The sequence below is a fragment of the Furipterus horrens genome, unplaced genomic scaffold, assembly GCF_987537825.1.
Source record: "Furipterus horrens unplaced genomic scaffold, mFurHor1.1.pri manual_scaffold_2, whole genome shotgun sequence".
NCBI classification, from domain to species: domain Eukaryota; kingdom Metazoa; phylum Chordata; class Mammalia; order Chiroptera; family Furipteridae; genus Furipterus; species Furipterus horrens.
Genome location: NW_028327172.1, coordinates 81,582,138 through 81,595,687, shown reverse-complemented (window position 1 = coordinate 81,595,687; position 13,550 = coordinate 81,582,138). Strand labels below are relative to the sequence as shown.

The 13,550-nt window shown below is 41.4% G+C and overlaps 1 protein-coding gene across 2 annotated transcripts in view; it reads left to right on the top strand.

Moving 5' to 3' along the window:
- ALG9 (ALG9 alpha-1,2-mannosyltransferase) overlaps window positions 1-13,550 on the top strand; it is a 119,450-nt gene that overhangs the window by 89,377 nt on the left and 16,523 nt on the right. The window lies entirely within an intron of this gene.

Here is a 13,550-nt window from a genome sequence, read left to right as displayed (position 1 = left end):
GTAAACAGTTGAAGTTAAGGAAGTTTGGTGAGGCCTGGTGGGAAGAGCCCAGGATCCAAGAGATCAGAGAGCAAAAGGTAGAGGAGCAGGTCTTGAGAGGCAGGTCTGGGACCCAGAAACAGGTAAGAAAATGTTTTTGGAGGAGGGAGTAATCAGAAGCTGTTCATAGATCAAGTAAGATGAAGAATAACTGGTCATTGGATTTGGCATCTGATAAAAGCAATTTTTGCGGAGTAGTTGGGCAGAAGGACTTGAGAAATTAGAGGGGTCAAAGCAAAAACAGAAGGACAAGAACTGGAGAAGACAAATACAGACAAACCTTTTGAAAAGTTTTTTTTCATAAAGGGAAACAGAGAAACAGGGCCATAGCTGGTGGTAGCTGCAGGGAAGTGACGCCTAGAAAAGATTTTTGTCCTTAAATAAATATTTTTAGCCCTGATTGGCGTGGCTCAGTTGGTTGAGCATTGTTCCACAAAGCAAAAGGCCTAATTCTCAGTCAGGGCACATACTGGGTTGCAGGGCAGGTCCCCAGTTGGAGGTGTGCAAGAGGCAATTGATCAGTGTTTTTCTTGCACATCTAAGTTCCTCTCCCTTTCTTTCCCCCTCCCTCCCCCTCTTTCTGAAAATAAATAAATAAAATCTTTAAAACATTTTTTTATTAGGGTAGCATATATATTATATATAACATAAAATTTGCGATGTTAACCACTTAAAATTCAGTGGCATTAATTACATTTACAATGTTGTATAACCATTACCATTATTTTTTAAATTGAGATATAATTGACATATAACTTCCATGTAAATTTAAGGTGTACAGCATGTTGGTTTGATACATTTATATATTGCAATATGATTACTACAGTGGCATATATTTATCATTTTGTTTTTATGTTGACAATAGCATTATCTATTTACAAAGCTTTTCCATCACCCCACACTGCCCCTCTTTTATTTTTTTAAGATGAGGAAAGTAACAGTCATGTTTATATACTGATGGAAATGATCTCTTATAGAGCTGAAAACTGATTGTGTAGGAGGCAGGAAAGAATTGCAGGAGCAGTGCCCTTGACTTAGGTGAGAGGAAATGCACAAATAAGTAAAGGATATGTTTTGGATAGACATATAGATAGGTAGTCTCTGAACAGCACTGTCCAGTAGAACTTTGTGCAGTGATGGAGATGTTCTGTATCTGCACTGTCCAGTATAGGGGTCACAAGCCACATGTAACTATGAAGCATTTGAAAAGTAACTAGTAAGAATGAGGAACTGAATATTTAGTTTTATTTCATCTCAATTTAAATAGCCACACGTAGCTGCTAGACAGAGCATAATAGTAACAAGGAGCAGGTATGTGTGATGATGGAAATCTGGAAGTTCTCTTCTGATGGCCTCTTTCCTCAGTGAAGAAGGAAGTGGGATTATCAGATGAAAAGGGAGAGTAGAAGATGAGGTGTTAATGATTTGAGGAGAGAGAATTTGTGAAATAATTGGGGAGTATATAAGACAAAAGGAACTTGAGAAATAGAGTATGAGTGCAGGACAGAATCAAGAACTCACTTGAGCCTTAAGGAGCCAATGTGGTTGCTTTTCTTTTTTTTTCAGCTATTTATAGCTGCACCAGTGAATCAGAAAACAGGCGAATTTAGAAGTTTTAAAAAAAGCAACTTTATTGAAGTATAATTATATGCCATAAATATTATCCATTTTAATTGTACAATTCAATAATTATTAGTAAATTGACCAAGTTGTGCAACCATCACCACAATTCAATTTTAGAATATTTCCATCACCCCAGCAAGACCCCTCATTCCCATTCCCAGCTCCAGAGGACCAAACACTTATTTTCTATTCCTATAGATTTGTCTTTTCTGAACCTTTCATATAAATTAAATTCTATAATGTGTAGGATCCTGTATCTGACTTTTTTCACTTAGCATGCTTTTGAGGTTCATTCATATTATATATCAGTGGTTGTCCCTTTTTATTGCTGAATCTTATTCCATTGTATGGATATACCCATTTTGTTTGTCCCTTTACCAGTTGATGGACATTAGGTTAGTTCCACTTCTTGGTTATTATAAACGCTGCTTTGATCATTCATGTGCCTGCCTTTGTGTGTAGTGTTGGGTTTTAGCCTAAAAAGTTCAACAAAGCAGAAAATGACAAGGGAATTGAGGGTTTATACAGGGAAGTGATATAATGATTGATAGTCTTACGTTGCATAAGGAGGGAGAGGGAGGGCATTGAGGAAGTGGGAGAGCATGAAAGGTGGTAGGGCTATGGATGGATTGATATTCAAAACCTTGTCAGAATTGGAGCAGTCAGAGGAGGGAGCTGGAAAGAGAAGCTGCAGTGAAGGTGTGAAGTTCTCTGCATCACTCATGTTCATTGGTGCTTGGCTTATTATTTGATACAGTAGTTGGGATAGGTCTCTATTGTGACTTCGTTCTGGGGTTGAAAAAACTGTAACAACATGAGATCTGGGCCTGGAAAGTTCTCCAGCTCTGAGGGGACAGCAGATCCCTAAAACCTTCCTATTAACAAAGGGAAACAGTGGTTCACAAATACTGACCAACAGTACATTGCTCACAGAATAAGCTGTGTATAGCAAATGGGGCAAGGGAGTATTTTTGAGGTGAACTTTTATTTTCCTTTTGATTTTGAAGGGCAAAAATGAGAAGGGTTCTTCATCTTCCCATTTCCACTTTTGGTATCACACTAGCACAGCAGCTGGTACACATAAACCGAGAGCCCTTGGGACAAGGCCAAGACACATGACGTTTGTGCGCTTTTCACTGGAAAACTTGTAATATTTTGAGGGAAGAATAGAAGGTTTTGGTCACCTTCCCACCTTCCTTGTGGTGAGCAGAGTGACTGGAGGTGATCATAGCATCACATAAGTGATGTGGTTGAGTTGCTTTTCCGGGCCCCTCTGTGTTCAGCATTCTCCTCAGCCTATGGGTGGAGGTGACACATTGGGAGACTGTGAAACATGAGTGCCTTTCCCAGAGATGTTCTTTGCTCTTCCCCACTGAACATCCTGCTTCCCTAACAAGCTAGATTTTAAGGGCAAAAATAAAGCATAACCAGGTCAATTTGATAAGCATTTATTCAGTATCTTCCACATCTCAGCCTCTAGACTGTGTGCAGACAAGACCACAGCCTTGGGGAGTTTATACTATACATGGGGAGAGATACTATAGTTCAGAGAAGTGCCAAGTGCCATTGGAGCATAGGCAGGAGGGGTTAATCCCAAAAAGCCTACCCTGGGAGGAAGCAAGAAAGATTTCTAGAGGAAATGCCATCTGAAGATTGCATTGGTGATAGTGTGGGCTGTGGACTGAAAAGGGGGAGAGTTGGAAGCACAGAAACAAGTTAGGAGGCCATTCTGGTTGACTAGATGAAAAGTAATGAGGGAGTGAGCACAACTGCAAAGGGAAAGATAGACTCAGGAGTTGCATTGTTTCTGAGAATGATCGGGCCAAATTTTAGATCCCAGAAGCCAATGACTCTCCCCAATGGCCTGGGTCAAGATTTTAAATTTTTCCTGTGCTATATTACAAGTGCACTACTAGTCACTATTATGATTGCTTCCTCTAGCTGGGCTGGTCCTTGACCAAAAGCTTTTGCAAGTTGAGCAGAACTTCCTAGAGAGAACAGACCCTAAGTTTCTGTCATTGTTATCCTGTTTTTCTTGTTGGTCCCTGCTGCTGCTTCATTTCCTGTTTGCTCACTGAGCACACCTCTAGTGTAGGTGGAGGTAAGGAGAAGATTATGGGAGGATGCCTTCGTTTCCAAAAGTCAACATTCTTTTCACAATCATATGCTGAGAAAGAACGAAATCAGTTGGTTTAAGAACTGAAAAGGACTTCCAGCCAAGATGGAGGACTAGACAGACATGCTGTGTCTCCCTCCACAACTAAGAAGGAATACAGCTACCTCAAAACTAGAGACAACCAGAAGTTCCAGAAAACTGAGCTGCATGGAAGTCCAACAAACGGAGATATAAAGAAGAAATACTCATCCAGACAGGTAGGAGGGGTGGAGAGGACACAGTGTGGTGGCCACAGCAGTGGCAGGCCGACAGTAAGCACAGTTACACATTTTAAAAAGTAGGGAGGGCCACCTGGGGAACACTCCCAGCACCAGACCAGACTGCACAGTTCACGGTTCCAGTGTTGGGGAAAATAAAGCCTCAATGTTTCTGACTGCAAGCCAGTGGTGGTTGGGGAGGAGGAAGAAACTGCCAGTCTTTCAATAGAGTTTGCTTGTTTAAAGGGCCTCCATGGTCCTAGAACATCGCAGACCCACTCAATCTGGGAACAACAGCTAGGACAATAGCTAGAGAGGCGCCAGTCCCATATGGAAGTGGGAGAAATGCCTGGAAAAGGGGCGAGTGCTAAGCAAGCGGCATTGTTTCCTCTCAGACTCCTCACCCACATACAGCGCCACAACATGGTGAAATGGGTCGCCTGTACTAACAAATGCCTAAGGCCCCGCCCCTTAAACATAGCAGGTACAACAGCTCTACCTAAGACACAGAGGCAAACAAGCACAGGAGCCTGTCAAGATGAGAAGACAGAGAAGTATGGCCCAAACAGGGAATGAATCAAGGTTCCAATGGGAGAACTAAGCAACGAGGAGATAGCCAACCTAACAGACACAGAGTTCAAAACACTGGTGATAATGATGCTCGCAGACTTAACAGATAAGCTTAAGTACGGCAAACGCATAAGAGAAGAGATGTCGTCGTTGTCGTCGTCGGCAGCCGTCCGTCTCGAGAGACGATGGTGTAGCTTCTTGAGAGTCTATCTGCACCGTCGAGAATGGCTGTGCAGTCCGACTCGGGAGTGACACGGTATCTGTCTCCTCCCGTGTTGAATCGACATCTTGCGATGAAGCTACAGAGCCTGGGCAGGGTGATATGGAGGGTCTGCTGTTGCCCATGCAGCAGACCCCCCCCTCTCTTCGCAGCTGAAGAATCCAAGGGAAAGACGGAGTCAATACAGCTTGGCTTCAGGTGCGCCGCAGGAGTTGCCGGTGTTGACTACAACGTCAAACCGCCTTAGGGACTCCGGCTCCGGATTTTCTGTCGGGGTTTACTCCCTTAGCCTTTCCCCTGAAGAGGTATGCCACAAGGCAGCGGAGGTTTTTTGGAGTCAGAGTTTTCCTTCTCTGATGTGCCCTGACTGGAAGATCGAACCAGCGACACTTAGCTCGCAGGCCGATGCTCAATCCACTGAGCCAAACCAGCCAGGGTAGGAGATACATAAGAGATGAAGGCTATGCTAAATGAAATGAAGGAAAATCCACACAAAACCAATGGTGAAGGGAAGAAAACCAGGGTTCAAATCAATGACTTGGAATATAAGGATAAAAAAACAGTCAGCCAGTACAGAATGAAGAAACAAGAATTGAAAAAAAGAGGAGAGGCTCAAGAACTTCTGTGACAACTGTAAATGTACCAATATCAGAATCATAGGGGTGCCAGAAGGAAAAGAGGAAGAGCAAGAAATTGAAAGCTTATGTGAAAAAATAATGAAGGAAAACTTCCCAAATTTGGCAAAAGAAATAGACATATAAGTCCGGGAAGCACAGAGAGTCCCAAACGAGCTAGACCCAAAGAAGACCACACCAAGACATATCATAATTAAAATGCCAAAGATTCAAGATAAAGAGAGAATCTTAAAAGCAGCATGAGAAAAGAAGAGACTTACCTACAAAGGGGTGCCTAAAAGACTATCAGCTGACTTCTCAAAAGAAATATTGCAGGCAAGAAGGGACTGGCAAGAAGTATTCAAAGTGATGAAAAGCAGGGACCTACAAATCAAGATTACTCTATCCAGCAAAGCTATCATTTTTAATGGAAGGACAGATAAAGTGCTTCCCAGACAAGGTAAAATTAAAGGAGTTCATCATCACCAAGCCATTATTATATGAAATGTTAATGGGACTTATTTAAGAAAAAGAAGATAAAAACTATGAACATTAAAATTACAACAAACTCACAACTATCAACAACTGAATCTGAAAAATAAAAATAAAATCCAACTAAGCAAACCAGAACAGGAACAGAATCATAGGTATGGGTATCATTTTGAGGGTTATTAGCTGGCAGGGGGAAGGGGAATTTCTTGGGAAATGGTGCAGGGATTAAGAAGCATAGTAAGTAAGTACAGAATAGACAGAGGGAAGTTAAGAATAATATAGGAAAAGGTGAAGCCAAAGAACTTATATGCATGACCCCCCATGTATATATAAAAACTAAGGAGGGTGGGATTGCTGGAGGGAAGTGGGGTACTTAGTGGAGGGGAACAAAGGGGAAAAAAATTGGAACTACAGTATTCCCTCACTTATTGCGAGTATTATGTTCCAGACCGCCCCCACCCCTCCGGGAAGTAGGAACCTTAAATTTATTCTATACTTTTAAACCTACGTAACTTTAACAACATAAGTATACGGTACTGCAAAATCCCGCGGTATAGCGAAAAATCCACGATAAATAATTAAATATAATATTTTTAAAAATCCCGCGATACAGTGAGGCCACGATAAGTGAACTGCGATATTAGCGAGGGACTACTGTACTGTAACAACATAATCAATTAAGTATACTTAAAATAATAAACCATTAAAAAATGACGAACAGATGGGATGATGCATGGAAGACTGCCCAGCATCTTGAATGCATGCCTGCTGCCCTCCTCTGGCTGCTGCTGGCCTGAGTGTTAGCAACTCTGCAGATGTACCAGCCTGGTGTGAGCCACATCCTGGGCTCTGCTCTGGACTAGAAGGAGACAGTTGGCATTAGAGGACCAAAGCTGGGACCAACTGTGTAAAGCCCCGAAGAAAGCATAAGACAGCATTTCCTGGAGACATTCTGGCCCTGGGAGATAACTATGAACAAGGATAACTCCAGCCTGAGGGAAGGACCTGCTGATATCACCTATCTCAGTGGCCACAGTGCTGAAACCAGGTTTGTTTCTCTCTACCCCTGCGGCTGCTACCACTGGGAATTTGCAGCCCACAATGAACTGGATTCAGTCAGCAACCGCTTGAGCAGGCTTGGAGGCACATTCGCCTTCAGTTGAGACTTAAGACCTTTGAGGCCCTGGCGAGTGCCTTGACTGTAACCTGTGAGACACAGTCAGAGGGTCTGGGTAAACCATGCTCAGGTTCCCAGCCTGCAGAAACTGCAACATGATGGGTTTTTTTTAAACACTAAGAATTATAGCACTTTGTTGTGAAGCAATTGTTAACTAAAACAAAGAATGTAAGAATGGGGGATAAAAGAGTAGAATGCCAATGAATAAATGTCTAAAGAACGATGACATTATTTGATAACTGACAAACACCATTAATGGATGCTAAAATGATTGGGTCAGGGTTTGAGAAGTAACAGTATCTGCATAGTCTCAAACACTCTCCAGATAGTTGTTATGAAGAGAGAAATAGTAATTGTTTTACAGTGGAGAAACTTTGCAGGTACCATCTGAAATAAAATTGTTTAATAACTTAAAAAAAAAGAAACTGAGAAGGTGCACTTTCCTTGAAGGTGTGCAAGGGGTAATGAAAAGAACATGGGGTCAGAAGGCTTGTGAATTCAATCTTGGCTACTTGCTGGTGGTTCCTTTCTGATTCCTAAATTTCTATATCAGTAAATCAGAGATAACTTTTTTCTATTTTATGGGAATGTTATAAGGATTAAATGAGAGCAGAAATATTAAAGATTTTTAATTTTAAAGCATTATATAAATATCAGATCTTTCAATTAATCAGCAGATTGCCTAGTGCTCCAAAATTATACTGATTTTCTTTACATTTCTCTTTCTCAGTATTTCATAGTATATATTGATCTAACTGCAAAAATAGCTGCAGCGCAGTGTGACACAGCAGTGTGTAACTGTCCGCACCATGACATCTTCGTGTTGCTGATTTTGGACCAGTGAAGTGAGACTGTGCCATCAGAGGCTGCGTGCCTCACAGCTGCTGCTCTGAGCCAGTGCATGGAAGGCTTTTGCGAGCTTGGTCTTATTCACTAGGGTGGTTACATTTTCTCTGTCTCCTTGAAAAAATGGTTTTTGTATTTTAGCAACTTATATAACAGGGAGAAATAATGGTACGTAATGGTCACTCATGTCTTAGATCCTAGATTGGTAGGGCTGCAAGCCTAACTATTCTGGCTACATCTGGGGAAAGGAGGTTTTAATGGGCCTGTGATGTACTACCATGTAACCTTTTTAGAAATGTAAGCAGATTTACTTCTCAAATCTTTGTCCCTAAAACCTAAATATTCTTTATAGTTCACTTTGAGATCATTTTCCCCCCATTATCCATCTGTTTGTCCATCTGACATCCACCCAGTCAGCAGATATTTTTTAAACACCACCAGGCACTGTGATGGGTCTTGGGTACATACTGATAAAGAGTGCACACAAATTCCCTGTGATCTTGGACCTTACAATGTAATGGGGAGGCTGGCCTTAAACAAAAATCATACAGATCAGTATATAATTGCAACCTGTGTTAAGTGCTTTAAAGGAAAGGTACAGTGTGCTGTGAGAAGAGGAGTAAGCAGTGGGAGGTTCCTGGAGTCTTCTTGTTACAGCCTCAAGCCAGCTGGTTAGGCAGGTTTGGAAATAAGAAAATATTTATTGAATAGATATTAAGTCCTTGTCACGAAGCTAGGTTATGTAAGGGGTATAAAAGAATCAATTAAACAAAGATTTCGCTCTTGAATAACTTAAAACTTTGGTAGTTACACATACAAAAACCACTTGAAAGTAATACTAAAACCTCAGGAGGTGCCAAGTTATGTGCTAAAACTTCAAAGAAAGAAGAGATCTATGGAGGTTAGAGTAAACTGAGAAGGCTTCCTGAAGGAGGTGGTGCTTGAGCTGAGGCTTAAAGGAAAAGGAGGATTTGTACAAGTGGTAAAGAGAAAGTAGAATCACTTATGCTTCAAGGACAAGAAATCCCAAGCTTAAGTGAGAAGGTAAAAAGAAGCCTATTGGATGAGGCATCTGAGGGTCAATAAAGAAGTTTTGCCCTGGCTGGGTAGCTCAGTTGGTTGCAGTGGCATCCCAATACAACAAGGTGGCAGATTCTCTCCCTTGTCAGGGCACATAATACAAGAAGCAACCAATGAATGCATAAGTAAGTGGAGTACAAATCAATGTTTCTCTCTCTCTTTTCCTTTCTCTCCAAAATCAATCAGTAAATAAATTAAAGAAAAGTTTAATTTATCTCTTTGGCTGATTTAAATTTGCTTTTAGGTATAGTGATCTATGATATGTCATTTAAATCAGAATGCTTTTAAAAGTAAAAATGGCCCTGCCCTGGGAAAATTGTGGTATGTAGTCATCCAATCTTAATGTGATCAGAGTACAGGGGCTTGGTCCCAAAAAGCAGTACAGGAGAATGGAGTATGTAGATACAGTTCCTTTGACCCACAGTCCATGTTTACCATGTGGATTTGCCCATAGTTTACTAATTTGATTTAAACTGTTGGTGTTCCTTGGTCATTTTTAGAATTTCAGATCCATTCCTGAGATTGGTCTCAGCTGTCTGAAAAGAAAGCAATCAGAATAGCTTGGAGACAGTACCAGTACATAAAAACATCATACTTGGACTATGTATGTCAGTGGAGACTCACCTCCAAAGGGAATCAACCTGAAGATTATTAGGACATTATTGTGATTGGTGCAAATTGAGGAATTCTGAGTATGTATGATCATGTGAAAAGGCTTGCTTTCTGCTGAAACTGTTGGAAGATAAGCAAGGCCTTTACTGTTGGACTCCTGGAGAAGGACTCACTAAATTGTGCTAAATGCTGTTGGCCCACCTGGGACAATGGCAGCCCAGATGCTTGTCTATTCTTTTCTGCTATATCAGAGAACTAAAGGCCCCAGATTCTATTATTTTGAGAGAGGATCCTGGCATAAAATGTTAAGAACTACCCTGGCCAATTTGGCTCAGTTAGTTGGAGTGTCATTCCACACACTGAGGGGTTGGGTGTTCGATTCCCAGTCAGGATACATGCCTAGGTTGTGGGGTCAATCCCCAGTTGGGCACGTGTGGGAGGGAGCCAATAGATGCTTCTCTCTCACACTAATGTTTCTTTCTTTCTTTTTTTCCTTCCTTCCTTCCTTCCTTCCTTCCTTCCTTCCTTCCTTCCTTCCTTCCTTCCTTCCTTTCTTCCTTCCTTCCTTCCTTCCTTCCTTCCTTCCCTTTCTCTCTTTCTTAAATCAATAAACATTTTTTAAAAATCTTAATAATCATTTTTTAGTCACCTCTTGCACATAGCTGGTACCATTGCCATGGCTGTGTCTGGCTACTTTTATAAAGGTTTATAAAACTCTATGGCCATCTCATGTTACATACTTTGTAAAATAAGAGAGAACATTTTTTCTTTCTTTGAAGGATGATATAATTGATACTTGTATAAAATAGTTTAACAAGTAGGTGGATATAATGCCTACTCTGAGATTCCCCAGAGGGGAGTGAAGGGAGAATTACAAGCTGAATGGTGGGTTCCTTGGTGAGAATGTTTGGCTGTGGGGGTCTGATGGGAAATCCCTCTCCAGGAAGATGGAGTTGGCCTCCTGACCTGCAGGGCCTGTTCCTAGGTTTGGAAACAAGTTGGGAGGCCCTGCCCTTCTCCACGCAACCACTTTCTGCCCACTTTTTCCTTCTTCATTGTAGGTCCCTTTTGTCTTGCTGGCTTTGCTTTCACCTTTGGTTTTTGGATTATGTAATTTTATTCTTCCCTAGCCTCATCTAACTGAATTTTAGGCTTGCCTGATTAGGGGATTAAGATAATTTGAGGGGATTTAAATAGGACAGAATTTCAAAGCTATGCAAATGGGTAATTATATGTGAAGGGTGCATGCAAGTAAGGAGTTAGAAGTTAGCACCTTCAGCTGGTATGGTAGAGGGACATTTTCTAGTCATTGGACAGCAGCAAGGTGGGGGCTGTGCTGACAGCATCTGCTGCTTGTGTTCTTTCAGTGCCCAGCACAGGATGCTCAGTGGCCATTGAGCTTTGGCTGCTCTGGGGATTTTTCCACTGAGATTATCGTTGGCAGCCGTCCGTCTCGAGAGACGATGGTGTAGCTTCTTAAGAGTCTATCTGCACCGCCGAGAATGGCTGTGCAGTCCGACTCGGGAGTGACAGGGTATCTGTCTCCTCCCGTGTTGATTCGACATCTTGCGATGACGCTGGAGTGTCCTCTCCAGCGAAGCTGAAGCTACAGAGCCTGGGCAGGGTGATATGGAGGGTCTGCTGTTGCCCATGCAGCAGACCCCCCCTCTCTTCGCAGCTGAAGGGTCCAAGGGAAAGACGGAGTCAATACAGCTTGGCTTCAGGTGCGCCGCAGGAGTTGCCGGTGTTGACTACAATGTCAAACCGCCTTAGGGACTCCGGCTCCGGATTTTCTGTCGGGGTTTACTCCCTTAGCCTTTCCCCTGGAGAGGTATGCCGCAAGGCAGCGGAGGTTTTTTGGAGTCAGAGTTTTCCTTCTCTGATGTGCCCTGACATGATAACATGTTACATGGTACATGATAACAGTTAAAGTAAAAATAATAATGAAACTCAAAGAGCAACAGATAATTTGATAATGTGGACTCTGGCTAAAATACTAGCATTAAAAACTTCAAAACTCCTTTTGTAGTCTGATTCCTCAACTCCCTTTAATTAGAATAGAGAAGCAGCAATAACCAGAGACATATTATGATTCTCCTTTTAGCGTCCACAAAGAAATGAATCCAGCAACAATGAGGCCTAAAGAGTCCCTGGCACTTGTATTCGTTTTGGTCCTATGTAGTAGTCTGGTTGATGGCTCCCAGACTCAAATCCAGCATAAGCAGAACTATTAATTTCTGGAAGATAATTGGAATAATCACTGTAAAGGACAGATTAGTTGGAAGCTCTTGTTCCAGTTATTGCTGTGTAATAAATCATCCCAAACAGCAATATAAAACAACAATTATTTATTACTGTTTTCTCTCATGGTTCTGGGGGTGGACTGGCCTCAGACAGATAATTCTTCAGCTCTCAGGGTTCTTATGCATTGGCCTTCAGATGGTGGTTGGGACTGGAGGCATCTCAAAGGCTTTCTCACATGTCTGTCTGCTAATGCTGTCTGTTGACTAGATCTGGGCTGTCAGCCAGAACACCTTCTTGTCACTTCTGTATGTAGTCTGCGTTTCCTCACAGCACGGTGGTTGGCTTCTAAGAGTTAGTATCTCAAGAGCTCTATAATTTTTTTTTTTTTTTTATGACCTAGCCTTAAAGTTCACCCAGTAATAATCCCACCTCAATCTGTTCATTGAAAGCAAGCCCTGGAATAGCCTTTGTTCAAAGGAGAGGAATTAAACTTTCCCTGTTGATGAGAGGAGTGTGAAAGAATTTATGGACATATTTTAAAACCATCACAGCTCTTTTGATGCCATGCTTCATTCAAATTGGATAATTTTTTAAAATTTCTCTTTTAAAAGGAGTTTTTTTTTCAGAAGTGACATATGACACACAAAATAGTCCAGCAGTCTGTTTCCATCTGCAGCTTCTTACTACCCAGGAGGAAAGGGAGACTACACTCCATGGCAGAATTTGGTTTGAGGCCAGTAGTGTGAAATGCTTCAGATGGTGCTCAAATCCTTAGGGTAGAATTAGTTCTTCCTCCTAACTGGTAACTGAAGTGATTTCTTCTTTCCCTTCACATCAGTCATGGTGGTATCTTCAGCTCCTCATCTACACCAAGAATACTGAGAAACTGTAAGGAAGAAGAGATAAAAGTTTCTTTACTTTTGTAATTCTCTATTAGCTTATTATTCTGTTTATCAATGTTTAGCCTTTCCTTTTTTATCTTCTCCCCAGATACTTTCCTGAGACCCTTCCTCTGGTGGAGCTACCCCAGGCTAGATTGGGCTTCAGAACATATGGGTGTTTCACTCATTGTATTCTTCATCTGCTTAATCATTGAGATCTGCTGACATTTTAAGAAGAAACCTTTTTTAGTTTTTCTGAAGCTTAGAGAGTCTGTTTTCCATTGTTACAAAATTAGTGTCATAGAAAGAGTCTAAGATTCTTTGTTCTCCAAGTCCACACTCTAGAGATTCTCAGGTTTGAAACCTACATACGTGTTTTAGGACTGCCACTGCTTTTAGCTAGTTTAGACCAAGTAGCTGGCATCATCAGAGGTCATTGTTTTGAGTTCCTTGGAAGTTAGAACCACAACTCTTGTTAGTTCTCAGCAACTCCTAGCACATAGTAGTGTCTCAGAAAATATTTATTGATTATTTGATGTAGTTCACATTTCTTTAAACAGGATTTATGTCAGAGTAAAAAGAAAAAAAGTGAAGTAAGGATTTCTTCAGAAACTTTTGATGCCCTTATTTGGTAAAATAAAGATTGTTGAGTTATTTTAAAGTATACTTATTATTTATTTCATCTTATAGAGCTTGTCAGAATCATCTACCCGATGTGTCTTCCTGTACTACTATTTGTCACATAGAAAGAAGCATAGTCCAAATGAGGATCCAAAGAG